Source organism: Tasmannia lanceolata, unplaced genomic scaffold, assembly GCF_043159265.1.
Source record: "Tasmannia lanceolata isolate RefF3 unplaced genomic scaffold, GAP_Taslan_0.1 ptg000398l, whole genome shotgun sequence".
Classification (NCBI taxonomy): Eukaryota; Viridiplantae; Streptophyta; class Magnoliopsida; order Canellales; family Winteraceae; genus Tasmannia; species Tasmannia lanceolata.
The window spans coordinates 155,001-160,000 of record NW_027519071.1 but is presented as its reverse complement, the minus strand read 5'-3'; positions in this window follow the sequence as shown (position 1 = coordinate 160,000).

The following is a 5,000-nucleotide window of genomic DNA, read 5'->3' as shown; positions in this document are numbered from 1 at the left end:
AAGGCCATGGCATATGGTGAGGAAAGGACCACGGTTGCCAAGGTTAGGCACCGGAATGCTTGGCCTTGGCTTGCCCTAGCAGGGCATTGCTGGGTTGGGCTCCCTTGGCCTTTTGGGCGCCTTGGACGATGTCTTGCGAAGACCATGGGCACAAGGCCATGGCATATGGTGAGGAAAGGACCACGGTTGCCAAGGTTAGGCACCGGAATGCTTGGCCTTGGCTTGCCAAAGCAGGGCATTGCTGGGTTGGGCTCCCTTGGCCTTCCGGGCGCCTTGGACACTGTCTTGGGAAGACCATGGGCACAAGGCCATGGCATATGGTGGGGAATGGACCACGGTTGCCAAGGCTAGGCATATAGAGAGGAATCGCATTTTTGCCCGGATAGGCACCGGAATGCTTGGCCTTGGCTTGCCATAGCAGGGCATTGCTGGGTTGGGCTCCCTTGGCCTTCCGGGGGCCTTGGACGCTGTCTTGGGAAGACCATGGGCACAAGGCCATGGCATATAGTGAGGAATGGACCACGGTTGGCAAGGCTAGGCATATAGAGAGGAATGGACCACGGTTGCCAAGGTTGCGCAAGTTTTGGGCATTTTTTGCCCGGATATGCCCAAGTATGCCCCGATAGGCCCGTTACGCCCCGGTATGAACGCGTATGCCCGGATAGACTCGGTATGCCTTGGGATACATGCGTATGCCCCGATAGGCTTGGTACGCCCCGATATGCGCACGTGTGCCCCAGTAGGGCACGGTATGCCCCGGTATGTACGCGTGTGCCCCGATAGGCCCGGTATGCCCTGATAGGCCCGGTATGCCCCGATATGCACACGTGTGCCCCAATAGGGGTCGGTATGCCCCGGTAGGTACGCGTGTGCCCCGTAATGCACGTTTCGCAGATCTCCCCGCATGTCCCGCCCCTATATGTAATACTTACTTACTTACTTACTTTCTTTCTTGCTTGCTTGCTTGCTTGCAATGGTTGGGAGTGCCCGGCATGCCCCGCTGCAGAGACCAAGGGCGCAATGACTTGGCACCGCGGATGCCGGGACTCCGGCACTTCCCGTGGCACTGATGGTTGGTTCCAAAGACAAAAGGCCGTGCAAGGCCACCGCACCGCGGATGATTTTGCTCGTGCTGGCGCCGTTGTGTGGCCAAAGAACATGCGCGAATGCTCGTGTCGGAAGGGTTGGTGTCCTGGCCCCGCGGGTGTCACGAATGCTCGGTTGCGAAGACCATGGGACCAGAGCCATGGCACGTCGGATGATGGCTCCAGCTGGCGCCCCGGCACTTTCTGTGGCATTGATGCTCGGTTTCAAAGACAAACGTGCGCAGTGCCAGGGGACCGCGGATGACTGCTCGTGCTGGCCCCGTTGGGCGGCATTGATGGTCGGTTGCAAAGAAAATGCGCGATTGCTCGTGTCGGGGCCCGGCAAGCCAAGGCCAAGCGAGCCATGGCACGTCGGATGATGGCTCCAGCTGGCGCCCCGGCACTTTCTGTGGCATTGATGCTCGGTTTCAAAGACAAACGTGCGCAGGGCCAGGGGACCGCGGATGACTGCTCGTGCTGGCCCCGTTGGGCGGCATTGATGGTCGGTTGCAAAGAAAATGCGCGATTGCTCGTGTCGGGGCCTGGCAAGCCAAGGCCAAGCGAGCCATGGCAACGCGGATGATGGCTCGCTAGTGCTGGCGCCGTGCACAGTGGCCTCGCACACTCGCCCTGCACGCTTCCCTTGCACGCAGCCTTGCACACTAGCCTCGCATGCGAGCCTTGCACCCTAGCCATGCAAACTAGCCTTGCACGGTAGCCATGCACACAAGCCGTGCACATTAGCCATGCGCACAAGCCCCGCACACTAGCCTTGCGCACAACCCTTGCACACAAGCCATGCACTCGAGCAATGCACACAAGCCTTGCACTCAAGCAATGCACACAAGCCCTGGACACTAGCCTTGCACACGGGCCTGGCACACAAGCCTTGGGCACTAGCCTTGCGCACTAGCGTTCCACATGAGCCTTGCACACTAGCCTTGGACACTAGCCTTGCACACAGGCCTTGCACACTAGGCATGCTTGGGCGAGCTGATCCCGCATCAAGTCGACGGGTCTAGGCATTCTTGGGCGCAGATCCCGCATCGTCTCGTCGCGTCTGGGCGCAAACACGTCGCGTCTCGTTGCGTCTTCAGAAGTCGTCGCTAACAGCACCTTTGGTTGCCACTGGTGGTTAGGCTGGTTGGTTGCGCAAACCCTATAGGAGGGTGGCATGCTGGTGGGCGTTTTTGCCCGGATAGGCACTAGAATGTGCAGATTTTGGGCGTTTTTGCCTGGATAGGCTAAGGAATGGGCATGCTTTGGGCGTTTTTGCCCGGATAGGCACCGGAATGCTTGGCCTTGGCTTGTCCTAGCAAGGCATTGCTGGGTTGGGCTCCCTTGGCCTTTTGGGCGCCTTGGACGATGTCTTGCGAAGACCATGGGCACAAGGCCATGGCATATGGTGAGGAAAGGACCACGGTTGCCAAGGTTAGGCACCGGAATGCTTGGCCTTGGCTTGCCAAAGCAGGGCATTGCTGGGTTGGGCTCCCTTGGCCTTCCGGGCGCCTTGGACACTGTCTTGGGAAGACCATGGGCACAAGGCCATGGCATATGGTGGGGAATGGACCACGGTTGCCAAGGCTAGGCATATAGAGAGGAATTGCATTTTTGCCCGGATAGGCACCGGAATGCTTGGCCTTGGCTTGCCATAGCAGGGCATTGCTGGGTTGGGCTCCCTTGGCCTTCCGGGGGCCTTGGACGCTGTCTTGGGAAGACCATGGGCACAAGGCCATGGCATATAGTGAGGAATGGACCACGGTTGGCAAGGCTAGGCATATAGAGAGGAATGGACCACGGTTGCCAAGGTTGCGCAAGTTTTGGGCATTTTTTGCCCGGATATGCCCAAGTATGCCCCGATAGGCCCGTTACGCCCCGGTATGAACGCGTATGCCCGGATTGACTCGGTATGCCTTGGGATACATGCGTATGCCCCGATAGGCTTGGTACGCCCCGATATGCGCACGTGTGCCCCAGTAGGGCTCGGTATGCCCCGGTATGTACGCGTGTGCCCCGATAGGCCCGGTATGCCCCGATATGCACACGTGTGCCCCAATAGGGGTCGGTATGCCCCGGTAGGTACGCGTGTGCCCCGTAATGCACGTTTCGCAGATCTCCCCGCATGTCCCGCCCCTATATGTAATACTTACTTACTTACTTACTTTCTTTCTTGCTTGCTTGCTTGCTTGCAATGGTTGGGAGTGCCCGGCATGCCCCGCTGCAGAGACCAAGGGCGCAATGACTTGGCACCGCGGATGCCGGGACTCCGGCACTTCCCGTGGCACTGATGGTTGGTTCCAAAGACAAAAGGCCGTGCAAGGCCACCGCACCGCGGATGATTTTGCTCGTGCTGGCGCCGTTGTGTGGCCAAAGAACATGCGCGAATGCTCGTGTCGGAAGGGTTGGTGTCCTGGCCCCGCGGGTGTCACGAATGCTCGGTTGCGAAGACCATGGGACCAGAGCCATGGCACGTCGGATGATGGCTCCAGCTGGCGCCCCGGCACTTTCTGTGGCATTGATGCTCGGTTTCAAAGACAAACGTGCGCAGGGCCAGGGGACCGCGGATGACTGCTCGTGCTGGCCCCGTTGGGCGGCATTGATGGTCGGTTGCAAAGAAAATGCGCGATTGCTCGTGTCGGGGCCTGGCAAGCCAAGGCCAAGCGAGCCATGGCAACGCGGATGATGGCTCCAGCTGGCGCCCCGGCACTTTCTGTGGCATTGATGCTCGGTTTCGAAGACAAACGTGCGCAGGGCCAGGGGACCGCGGAGGACTGCTCGTGCTGGCCCCGTTGGGCGGCATTGATGGTGTGTTGCAGAGAGCATGTGCGATTGCAAGTGTCGGCCGGGTTTGGGTTCCCTTGGGCTTTCGGGTGCCTTGGACGCTGTCTTGCGAAGACCATGGGCACAAGGCCCCGTCCTGGCCCCTTGTTCGATTCGCTCTCGTCTTGCGCTTGCTTCCAAGGTCCTCCATGACCTTCCCCATGGCCTTGCTAGATCCCCCCCATGACGCATGACCTCTGTCCGTTGATTGGTTTTGAGTGCACACCATGCCCGGCTTGGCACCGTGTTGTCGCGTGAGTGGCATTTGGATCGTGCATGCTGGTGGGCTACCTGCCAATGCGCACAAGCCTTGCACACTAGCCTTGCGCACGAGCCTTGCACAAAAGCCTTGGACACAAGCCTTGCGCACAAGCCATGCGCACAAGCCTTGGACGCTAGCCTTGCACACAAGCCATGCATACAAGCCTTGCTCACAAGCCTTGGGCACTGGCCCATCGCAGTAGCCTTGCACACAAGCCTTGCGCACTAGCTTTGGGCACGAGCCTTGCGCACTTGCCTTGGGCACTAGCCTTGCACACAACCCTTGGGAACTAGCCTTGCGCACCAGCCTTGCCCACAAGCCTTGCACACCAGCCTTGCACACTAGCCTTGCATACAAGCCTTGCACACTAGCCTTGCACACAGGCCATGCTCACTAGCCTTGGGCACTAGCCTTGCACACAGACCTTGGGCACTAGCCTTGCGCACTAGCCTTGCCCACGAGCCTTGCACACTAGCCTTGCACGCAGGCCTTGCACGCTAGGCATGCTTGGGCCAGCAGCTCCCGCATCAAGTCGGCGGGTGTAGGCACGGTTGGGCGCAGATCCCGCATCGCCTCGTCGCGTCTGGGCGCAAACCCGTCGCGTCTCGTTGCGTCTTCAGAAGTCGTCGCTAACAGCACCTTTGGTTGCCACTGGTGGTTAGGCGGGTTGGTTGCGCAAACCCTATAGGAGGGTGGCATGCTGCGGGGCGCTGGAATGCGCAGGCTTAGGGCGTTTTTGCCCGGATAGGCACTGGAATGTGCTGGTTTTGGGCGTTTTTGCCTGGATAGGCTAAGGAATGGGCATGCTTTGGGCGTTTTCCCCGGATAGGCAC